Source organism: Spinacia oleracea, chromosome 1 (assembly GCF_020520425.1).
Source record: "Spinacia oleracea cultivar Varoflay chromosome 1, BTI_SOV_V1, whole genome shotgun sequence".
NCBI classification, from domain to species: domain Eukaryota; kingdom Viridiplantae; phylum Streptophyta; class Magnoliopsida; order Caryophyllales; family Amaranthaceae; genus Spinacia; species Spinacia oleracea.
In genome coordinates, this window is record NC_079487.1 from 18,267,438 (window position 1) to 18,277,983 (window position 10,546).

The 10,546-nt window shown below is 37.9% G+C and overlaps 1 non-coding gene across 1 annotated transcript; it reads left to right on the forward strand.

Annotated features, from left to right (window-relative positions):
• Positions 1-1,207: 1,207 nt before the first annotated feature.
• On the forward strand, positions 1,208-1,278 carry TRNAG-GCC (transfer RNA glycine (anticodon GCC)). Its single transcript has one exon. It is a non-coding gene; the product is annotated as a tRNA-Gly (tRNA).
• The last annotated feature ends 9,268 nt before the right edge of the window (positions 1,279-10,546 follow it).

Here is a 10,546-nt window from a genome sequence, read left to right on the forward strand (position 1 = left end):
TAGTTTGCAGACTTTTAGTAGTGAGATTGAGAGCCACATAACGGTGAGAAAAGAGAAGATAGACAACATCTCCATCAAAAGGATTGAAACCCATGATTCTTATCACTTGTCGATTACTACCACTGATCATGATAGGAGGCAAATTTACATCATCAAGATCAACATAATGTTTTACGCTCCAAATACGATTATTGGTGTTGTAGTCCTTTAAATCCCAGACAGTTAATGTTGAAGTTGAAATCATACTCCATCTATAAAGCCGAATGTAGCCTTGAACATTGGTTATGCATACGCAGTCTTTCATCGATGTTTTATCAGGGTAATTGATAAAGTCACAATGGTTAGGGTTGTTGAAGGGATCATGTCCAACAATCATGTTATTGTTACACCAAAATAACATTCTGTTGTAAATAGTAGAACATTTATTTCTTCCATCCCAGCATACGTTTCCAAAATAACAATGTTATTTTTCGTGGGCCAAACTCAATTTTTTACTTGAACTTACCATTTAGCCCTTAATATACCGACTGAAGTTATATTTTGACCTTAGTATACCATTTTAATGGTATACCCAGTATAGATTCAGAAAACCTCGTATATCATGTATGTCGTACAATATGCTTTCCTAATACTATACAAAGGTGTATTAAGGAAATAGTATACGAATGAAACTCCAGTAATACACCAGTTCTTAAATGGACTTGGTCCACACTAAATTTATTGTTGACCATGTCTTAAAGTAAAGTCAACAACTTAATCCTAATTTATTTTGGCATTTTATTAAGATTATTATGGGAAAAGAAAATATCAAATTAGTGTCGTCGATACATGTTATGCTTGAATAATGTGATTTTAAGTCACAATTCGCTTTTAAAAACATAGGGATACTATGCTTCAAAAAATGTATGTCTAATAATTTTGGTGTTTAATTTATTATAGTTACTATATGAACAATAAAGGTCACTATGAGCGTAAAAAAGGTGCTACAGAAAATTATTAATTTGGGTCCACAATAAGGTTATTGTGGATCCACGCAAGAATAATCCCTAGTAATATAATATGTCATATAATAGAATTGAGGATACTTAGAGTGAAACTATGGTATATTTGGAGAAATTGCAAGTGTACTAATTTATTGATAATTAGATGCATATTCATCATCTTACAAACGATATAGTATTTATTATATTACCCGCACAGCACAAAGGCACCAGTGGTCTAGTGGTAGAATAGTACCCTGCCACGGTACAGACCCGGGTTCAATTTCCGGCTGGTGCATTTGGTCTTTTGGAGACCAAAATAAGTGTTCCATTTTGTTTTTATGATCAACCTTTGAAAGCTATAATCGTTTTTTCTTTTGACGATTTCAAAATTAATCTTTAAGGTTCCTAACATCATCAATTATTATCACAAATCGGTTTTCACATTTACCTCTTGAAGAATATTGTAAAAAGTATGGGATAAAACTCGAGAAAATTGTACCAATAAAACGGGTATATCATTTCTCTCACTCACCACCAAGAATATTGTAGTATTCTCGAGCTTTATCCCATTTTTACTACAATATTCTTCAAATTGATCTTTATCGAATTGCACACATTTTAATTTCATACCAATTTTTCATTCTACTTTTGCATGAAATTCCTTAAACGCGTCAAGAACTTGGTCTTTACTTGTTAAAAGAAAGACCCACACTTTCCTGGAATGGTCATCAACAAATATAACAAAATATGATGCACCACATCTGTATGAACCAAATCTAGAAACCAAGATTTTCTAGATGGTGGATTTCTTCGAAATAAAACTCTGCATTGTTTACCTGCCAAACAATCCACACATGATTTCAAATTAACATTCTTCAAAGGAAGGAGTTGCTTTCGAGTGAGGAATCGTAATCCCTTCTCACCCATATGTCCGAGTCGCTTATACCATAGCTCGGTTGTTGCATTTAGTTGTGAGTTGAGCTTCTCATTTGTGATATAAAGGGTTTGTTGCTTTTTTTTCCGTGCGCAACAATCATCGAGCTTTTAGACAATTTCTATTTGAAAAGTGATTTGCACGCCCTTCATCATCAAGTTTACCGGCTGAGATCAAATTCAATCGAATATTTGGAACATGTCTTGACATCGTGAAGTGTTAGCTTACACCATGTACTGGTTTCTAAGCAAACAGCTCCATTACCAATAATTTTGTAGGATCAATTATTTCCCATCCTGTTTTTCCTTTTCTTTTGGACTCTTGGCCGACTTTCTATTGTTAAGGATTTAATAGGGTGTGGTCCAAAACACATTAGAAAAATATAAAAAAAGCTTTCAACGTAAAGTAATAAAAATTAAATAAAAAATAAAGATTTTTAATGAAGAACCAAAACGCGCGCTTCGTGGGCTTCATGCACTTAAGCGCGCCTCGGCGCGTTTAATCACAAACGCTTTGCTCAAACCTAATTAAGCGTTTTCCCCTAGAGCTTCGCGCTTCAGCGCTTAAGCGCGCTTTTTTAAATTACACTGGGTTATAACACGCATAATCACCTACAAAATAAATATCATCACCTACTGTTGTAGATATGACATTTTTCTTATCTTCATTATCACTACTCCTGTAATTCTTAGATCTAATGTCCCGCTTTTTCCATATTCTATATTCACTTTGCTTATGTCCTCGCTTTTGTCAATAAAACCAAGTGCACCTATTTTTGGAATTTAATCTCCCTCTGGATTCGATCGGTTTATTTAATACATATAAAAGTTAAAACCTTTGTAGTGACAAAAAATGAAACAAACGAGCAAATTTTAAAGTTCGGGATTGTTAATATTCAAAACTTGCTCATTGTGCCTAAATGAGCAAATATTTTAAATCTCAGATTACTTAACATTCAAAAAATTTGCTCATTTTTTATAGTTTACACAAATGTTTAAATTTTAAAGTTTGGGTTTGTTAATATTCAAAATTTTTGAGTGTTGCAGCATTTTCCGGATGTAAACATCAAAATCGAAGCTGAAAATTACTATAGAACATTAGGAATTACTCATCAATTGCATATACCCACCATTTAGAGAAATGAGCAAAAACATCACTCACAAATTGCAGCAGAGAAGAAGACGCGTAGATGATGGAAGCTTGGAGATGGTGGCGGCGCGGTGGTTGCAGCAGGTGAGGAGACAATAGCGGTGAAGAGAGAACTACGAAGGAGAACAAAAATGGAGGAGAGAGAACCACGAAGGAGAACGAAAATGGAGGAGAGAGAACCACGAAGGAGAACGACAATGGAGGGAGAGAGAAGGAGCTGTTGAGATTGAAACGGGAGGAGAGAGAAACTGAGAAACGGGAGCAAAATTGGAAAAATAAAATATTTACAATATTTACGATTTTTCCATTACTGAACGCGCTATGTAGAACTTACCTCCGTTAGATCTATTCACAACCAACGCACAAGATCTCTTCTCATTCTTCTCATTTTAAGCTCCCTTCCCATTTGAGTGTAAATATATATATATATATATATATATATATATATATATATATATATATATATATATATATATATATATATATATATATATATATATATATATACCTTATAATGGGAAGAATGAGAAGGACTATCAGCCGTCCAAATCAGTAGTCCATATTAAATTCCAGCACTTTTGCTTATTTTTAATGTGTCTCCATGTTCGCCTCCTCTGAGTTCTAGAATTCCATGGTTGAGCGCGCTGTGAAGGAAATAATGCCCTTGGTCCAAGTATGCATTTAATGGTAAGTCTAATAAATGCGGTTCAGTATTAATTATACAAGTTAATAATTCAGTGAGATCAAGTAAACTGTATGCCTAGCTACAGGCCGCTTCAGTTCAAGTGAATTAATAATATTAATCCACAACTTACTCTTGACTGAACCCGTAGGGTCACACAAATAGTACGTAAACGGATCAAGTATTTAATGGCATTAAATACTCCATCTATGGATATTCGGAATCGACGGATCTTGGTTTCAGTGGGAGCTGAGATCGTCAAAGGCAAATAAATGAATACTCCGGAAACGATGATATTTCCGGAAACGGAAATATGGATCGTATCGGAAATATAAATATTATCCAAGTCGTAGATGTTGCCGGAAACGGAAACATGGTACGTGTCGGAAAATATTATCGGAAATGGAAATATTACCGGAATCTGAAATATTGCCGGAAACGGAAATATTGTCGGAATCGGAAATATTATCGGAATCGGAAAATAATTCCGGAAACGGAAATATTAAATATTCGTTCGAAACGGAAATTAATTCCGGAATCGGAAATGTTAAATATTGTTCGTATCGGAAATAAATTCCGGAATCGGGAAATTAACCGGAAGCGCGTCGTACGAATTAGCATCGGAAGAGCTTGCTAGACAAAGGCCCAACACGAAGCCAAGCCCACGTCCAGCAAGCAAGGCACGCCACACAAACAGCCCAAGGCCGCGCCAGGCCCACCGCAAGGCAGGCCCAGCGCGCGCCTAGGCTGCAGCGCTCTCGCGTGGGCTTCGTGGCTCCGTGTGCTGTGCGCGGGCATGGCCTGCGCGCATGCGGGTCATGCTCGTGTGAGTGTTTGTGCTTCCGTACGAAACCTAAATCATGTAGGATTCTTTTAATGATTAAATTCTTATTCCTAATGGATAAATTAATTAATAGAGTTTTAATTAGATTCTAGTTAATTCATTCGTTTCCTAGTAGGATTCCAATACCTTTTCCATACCCTATAAATAGGTGATTAGTGCTCACAATTTATAACGCGTTTTAAGTATTCAAAAAGAGAGAATTTTAAGCAAAAATTCAGTCACTTATTTGCCCTCAAATCAGCCGAAATAATAGTACCTTAAGGGAGATTCTAGTTAGTCAAACTTAAGGCGGATCCGGACGTGCTGTGGAATTTCTACGGAGGGTCGACACTTGGAGTCCTAAAGACTTGTTCTTGTTCGGTTCGGGCGCAGCAAGGGAGGGCACGCTACAAAGAGTATGCATCCTAATTATGCTAATTGTTATGTGGCAATTAATTTGGATTCCTGGCTTTAATGGTTTTTCCGCATGATTTATATTCAGTTATATGTATCATAACCTAACAGTGGTATCACGAGCCTCTAATTAATTCCATATTAATTGCTTAACATGGTTAAATGATAGGGCGTTTTTCCGTCGTTGAAAGATCAACGCCACAATCAAACTAAATTTATAAACCACTAAACTAACCAACTATATGAATTATAGTGGCAAGTAAAGGGATCGTCCCAAAGAAACGATGGTTCTTGAGTTTAAATGTCAAGCTAATTCGAACAAGAGGTTTGATTTTAATTATCACTAAGATGCTAAACTAACAATTAAACTAGATTGAATCAAGGAAGCTAAACGTTAGGGAGTTGGGGATAGTCTAGGGAAATCGGGGGAAATAAACTACCACATAGTAATCATGAATGATGCAATGAAATAGCACATAGGGGAATGAAAACTAATGACGTACTCGCCACCTCTCGGATAGAGCACGCGAAGCAACCTAGCCTATGGAAAGCTTTCGCATAGTCCTAAGCTAGATTAGCTAGCATATAATAGGTGCTATCATTCACTTGCATGAACTAGGCTCACAATGTCTTGCCAAACCTAAATCATACATTCCAATCTAACTCAATCAACTAGCATTTGCAACTACTACTCAATTGATCATGGAAAATCCTAGCACTAAATCAATTTAATCACATCAATCATTAATCAATTAAATCATCAAATTCCCCTAATTAATCCCCTAGATTCTCCCCTTTCCCTAACTTAAATCTACTCACTAGCCATTCTAGAAATCAAGAAATCCATTAATTCTACACTAGCAAGCATGAAATTGAAGGATTAGGAAGAGAGAATCAAAGACTATAACAATGAATTGAACAATCAACAAGTAAAGATCAAAGTAACTAAAGTAAAATCAAGAAGAATTCAAGAATTGAAGGAATTATAGAACAATCAACAATCACAACAAAAGCAAGAATTAAGAAATTGAATTGAATTGCACAAAATTAGAAGAAGAGTTTAGAGAATTACAAATTGATGCTTCAATGGAGGAGAGTTTCTCTCTCTAGAAATGATGAAAAACTAACTTTGAGAATCTAAAATTATCAACTAAAATTCTACACTTAACAAAATAATCGAAAAATCTATTTATAAGTTTCCCCAAATAGAAGCCAAAATTCGAATAAGAGCAGCCCGCGCAGCCATTCGGTCGCACAGATCGACCATTTGGGCGACCAAACGTAAATGAGTCATTCGAGCAAATACTGGGTCCTGTGCGAGCGAAGGCAGCGAAGAACATTTCCTTCGTCATGTGCGACCGAACGAAGAACCCTGTTCGGTCGAATGGGGTTTCTTTGGCTCATAATTCCTCTGCAGCACGATTCGCTCGAACAAAATGCCTTGTGTGGGCGCACAACTCTTGTGCGGTCGAGTAGAGAGTCTTGTGCGGTCACATCCCAAATTAGGGACATTCTGCCTCCAAAAACCAAACCTGTGCGACCGAACAACAGAGCACGTTCGGTCGCACAAAACCTGTGCTGTCGAATAGAAGGCTATGCGATCGCATCCCAAATTAGAGATCTTCTGACTCCAAAAACCAATCCTGTGCGACCGAACAACAGAGCACGTTCGATCGCACAGAACTGGATATTCCTTGTACTCATTTGCACTCCTCTGTTCGGGCGCACAAACCATCACTCGATCGCACAAGCCCTGTTTTGGCTTGATTCTACTTGTTTCCCATCACTTTTCATCATAATCACCTATAAAGCACACGATGGAACGAAACTTATAAAATTCACACAAAAAGCTATTAAAAACTATAAAAAAATTATTAAAACTAACATAAAATCCTAAGCTAAGAGCGACATAAATGTCGCTCATCAAACTCCCCCAAGCTAAGCGTTTGCTAGTCTCTAGCAAACTAAACTCAACTAGGAAAGAATGAGCAACTAATCGAATTCCAAAACACTGACAAACACAAAAAACAGCAAATCTAATCAAGGCAAGACTAAAAATGAAAAGCACAAACCAAGAAAAGAAAGAAAGAAAAGAGAAGAAAAGAAATTAAACTACAAAATCCAAGATAGGGCCTTTATTATGGAACGAGTATAAAAGAACACTAACATTACCAATCAAATAAATGAGTACACGCTAACTAATGTCCTAAATTGAGTGAAAGATTCAAGTGCCAAGCAAAGCGAACTAAGGGTGAACACTAATCAATTCCCCTTCAACCGAGCATACCACGTCAAATCTCTAGATCTTTTCCACCCTTGAGAGTAGCGTCTCGAGACACCGCGAATGCGCCGGAGAAAATAAGATAGGCTACCCGACATCTTAGTATGACAATCCCATTCCATAAACTTGACCAAATCCTCCCTCCATCGACAATGACTCAACTCAAAAGGGTCAAGAGGACTGTTTAGGGTGTAACGTAGGCTAGGGGTAATGTGTGGAACAAATTTAGTAATTTGGTGCTCATACCTGAAGTGAAGCGCAATAAGAACTCAACTCAAGCAAAACAAACCAAATACAAACTCATACCACTTATTTGGGGTACCCCCAAGCTTATTCAACAACAATTCTAAACTACAACTCTTTTTGCACTTTTCTTGATTTGATTTTCTCTTTTTATTTTTTGCGTTTCAATTGAAACTTTTCTCATGCCTTGTTTTTCTCTATTTTTGGCTTTTTCAAAACTTTTATTTCTCATTTTTCTTTTGCATCACTTATTCACTATATACAACACATTTCCCAAACTTTTCCATTCATACTAATAAACATCATTCCTCAAATATGCATAATCATTCCAAAACCAACAAGCATCATAACTCTAAGCTTCACTATCACTTCTAACGGTGAAAACAAAACAAAGGCTATTAAGCTTGTAATGTGCTTATAAGAAATGAAGGGGCAAGGCTGAAATGGCTAGCAAGGGGGCAAATGCAAACAAAAACATATGAGAAAAATAGGAAATAAAGTCCTAAACTAAAAAGAAAAATAGTCACCGAAAGAAATGCCTCTATCGTCCCCTAAAGTAGTCCGGTCGCGGTCTCGGGAAGGAAATAGTCAAATTTGGGAAGTAGGAAAGTCAATGCCAAGGATCCATGCCACTCAAAATATATGAATATGTGTTTGGGCTAATTTGAACATGAACCTCACAAGGGAGCAAATACCACTCTCGCCGGTTTCATATCACTAGAGAGATCGACACCATCTTACCACAAGCCAAGGGTTCAAGACGCATGCTACCCAAAGTTCTAACCAACTTCCTTAACACCAAATCCTAAATTCAACCCAAGACATTAAAAACCGTGTAAACATCTACCAATTGGGAATAAAAGCATTCTAATCTACAAGTTCCAATTTTATTTGCCCAAATCAAGAATATTGCCTAAGAAAACCTAGAAAAACTAAGAATGCTCTCGGCGTACGTTTAGGGTGACAAGCTAACGTGCACCGCCAGCCATTGATGGGGGGAAGGAAGAAGCCTCAAGCTAATAAAAATTCACAGGTAGTTTCGCAATCTCCTGCTGATGAACATCAACGTATGAATGTGGCCATGAGTGGTATTGGGGGTCCAGTTTTGACACCTGGGTTGAGCTCTGGGTTTCCTTCGTCAACTGGATTTCAAGATGCTCCTGCTATGGAAGCTCTAGGTGAAACGACTGCGGCTCGTCTTCGGAGGGTGGCTCTTTCACTTGAACGGCGTATAGAACATGACTCCAGAGGGGATGAGTTTGTTGACACCACTAACATTGATCCAAAATTGCTTCCTCATCCAAGCACTGGCCCTGTTACTCGAGAACTTTTGGAGGTTATTGCTGAATACCAGAGGGCTTCTGCTCAACATATTCAGGTTAACCGGCAATTGGAAATGGAGAATCAGGTGCAGGATTCAACTTGGTCTGCGGTGGTGGCTGGCTCACAGTTGGCTAGCAAAGGTGCTTCTCTCTCCTTTGTGGCACCTGTTCTTCAGGATGGTAAAAAGGTGATTAAATTGAAAACTTCTGAACTTGAAAAAATGAATGAAAAATGGCATTTAGCTATTGTTTTGTATGTTGTTGGATATACACCTACCATAGCTGCTTTGTCTAAGTATATTGCTGCCAACTGGAATTATGTGACCATGCCTAGGATTTTTCTACATGATGAGGGGTATTTTGTGGTTCAGTTCCATTCCATGAATGATAAAAATGCTGTTTTAGCTGATGGGCCACACCTGTTTTTTGGAAAAGCCATGATTATCAAACCTTGGAAGGTTAAGTTTGATTTCTGTGAGGAAGTTCTTAGGGTTATTCCTATCTGGGTTAAGTTTCCCAATCTCCCTCTGAATTGCTAGAGCCCTGATTCTTTGAGTAGAATAGGTAGCAGCCTTGGTGTACCTTTGTTTGCTGATGCTTGCACCACTAGACAAGATAGGATCTCTTTTGCTAGAGTTCTGATAGAAATGGATGTTACTGTTCCATTGCCTGACTGTGTATGGATAGAAGATGATCTTGGTCATGTTCTGAAACAACAGGTGGTATATGACTGGACACCTCCCTATTGCAAAACATGTAAAAGGGTTGGACATGATTGTGTTAAGAGGGGTGCTGCAAAGGATAAACAGGTTGCGAAGCCTAAAAAAATATGGGTGGTTAAAAAAACTCAACCACCTGTTCCAGCTACTACTGTTCCAACTACTACTGTTACTCAAGTTGCTACTCCAAGCAATCAGGGACTACCTACACCAGATTCACACACTGGTTGGAAGGTAGTAACCAGGAAAACTCAAAGCAAAGGGGGTGGAATGGGGGTAGTAGTTGACAACTCCTTTGCTGTGCTGGAACATGACTCCTCTGAAGGTGAAGTTTTTGAGGAAGAAGATGAGCAAGAGCAGGTAGTAGATGGGGTGTTAGGTTCTGGTAAGGGTCCTCCTCTTACATGAACATTTGCACTTGGAATGTAAGGGGGCTAAATGAGCCTCTGAAAGCTAGTGAAATAAAGAGGTTTCTGAATAAGCATAGCATACAAGTTGTTGCTTTGATTGAAACTAGAGTTAGATTTGGTAAGAAAGAGACAGTTCAAAAGAGATTAGGGAATAAGTGGACTTGGTTTTGTAATTATGACCATTCTCCTAAGGGGAGAATTTGGGTTGGCTGGCACAGTGCTGACATTGATCTGCAAGTTATTAGCAGTTCTTCCCAAACTGTTCATTGCTGGATCAAAACCAAGGACCACAGGTTTGCTTCCTTTTTCACAGCTGTGTATGGCTTACACAATGTGGGACATAGGCAAGCTTTATGGAGTGATTTAGTTCTTCTTAGTCAGAACTCTCAGTGTAGCCCTTGGGTGGTTGCTGGGGATTTCAACTCTATTATTTACTCAGGGGATAGAGTCAATGGAAATCCTGTGACTCTTGCTGAAACTAGAGATTTTCTGCAGTGTATTGATGTTTGTGATTTGAATGAGGTGCAGAGTGCAGGTTGTTTCTTTTCTTGGTCTAGCAAGGGTACTGCTGACCCTAGGGTATGGA